This window comes from Microtus oregoni, unplaced genomic scaffold (genome assembly GCF_018167655.1).
Source record: "Microtus oregoni isolate MIOR12 unplaced genomic scaffold, Mior012 000000F_ref0000247, whole genome shotgun sequence".
NCBI classification, from domain to species: domain Eukaryota; kingdom Metazoa; phylum Chordata; class Mammalia; order Rodentia; family Cricetidae; genus Microtus; species Microtus oregoni.
The window spans coordinates 56,234,239-56,235,558 of record NW_024543059.1 but is presented as its reverse complement, the minus strand read 5'-3'; the positions used below and the strand labels follow the sequence as shown (position 1 = coordinate 56,235,558).

General features: G+C 38.3%; 1 non-coding gene across 1 annotated transcript; it reads left to right on the top strand.

Annotated features, from left to right (window-relative positions):
* The first annotated feature begins 793 nt into the window (after nt 1-793).
* LOC121453975 lies at nt 794-957 on the top strand. The gene has a single exon (XR_005975137.1). It is a non-coding gene; the product is annotated as a U1 spliceosomal RNA (small nuclear RNA).
* Nucleotides 958-1,320: the final 363 nt, after the last annotated feature.

Genomic DNA, 1,320 nt, shown 5'->3' with positions numbered 1-1,320 from the left:
CCTGAACTCTTCCTGCCTAGCTGTTGGCCATTGAGCTGTTTATTAAACTAATCACAGTAACACATCTTCACAAAGTGCACAATTATCCCACCACATGATTCTTTGATTGTAAAGCTTCTTCCAAAGTCTCTTTTGCTGCATTTGTTGTCTCCAGATACTAGACTGATCTTTGAAAGGTGTTTGGATCATCTGAGCCTGAGTATAACTTGTGAATTAATCTATTGATAAGTTCTTAATTCGTTGGCATGTGGAGGGGGTGTAAGAACTTGGAGGCAATCTGAGTACATGCTTTGAACTGAGTGTTCCGTCATCACCTCTTCCATTCCCACTCTGTACTTCCGAGCCATTGCTATGTGTGCATCCTTCTTTCACATCCAATCCCATTCCCACTTTCGTATGCCTTTCTACAGGCCCAAGTAAGAAAAAGGACTAGGCCAATCATGGGATGAAACTCTGAGCCAAAGGAATTTTTGCTGCCTGATGTTATTTATACCAGGTAATTGGCTTCAACAGCAAAAAACAAAAACAAAACATGAAATTGTCATTGAGAAGCAAGCTTCCTTTCTCTGATCTTCCTGACTATATAATTCAGAAGCTTTTGGAAGGGCTTTGGAAGAAGTAGATGGAGTGGCTTGGAAATATGGATCTGAGAATCCCTAGAATGTCAAGAAAAACTTCATGAGAGATTTTGATGGAATCATGGGGAAACCACCATGCCAATAGAAATGTGGTCAGTATGACTGTGCTTATGAAATTTCCAGTAAAATTTAGGACTATTATGTATGGATGAGAAATACTTTTCTGCCAAGGGAGAGATAATTATTATGAAGGTGATTTTCCTAGGCTGAGGCTTATCCATTGCACTCTGGATATGCCTGCCCCTGTGATTTCCCCAAATGTAGGAAATTCAACTGCATAATTTATAGTAGTGAGGGACTGTGTTCATGCTCTCCCCTTAAAATAAAAAGAATGGATAAGAAACTATGCATGTTATAAAACTTCGGGAATTTTTTTCATACCCTGAGATTCTAAGGTGATACATGCAGTAATCTGAAGGTGGAAAATTCAATGTAGTACAACATGCCAACTGTTGATTTAATATTTATAAATATTCTTGGCCACAGTTATAGTGAAAATTATCATGCTCCTCCGGAACAGTAGAAGAAACTGTGTTTTCAGCTAAAAATGATCACATGTAACATTTTGCTCATAATGGTATCACTAATAAGGAGTCTAGAAAATTGTCCAGAGAGACTTTCAGAAATTTGCCAACAGGTCACCCACCATAGACTTTAGATTTCTCCTGTGTAAACTCATTTG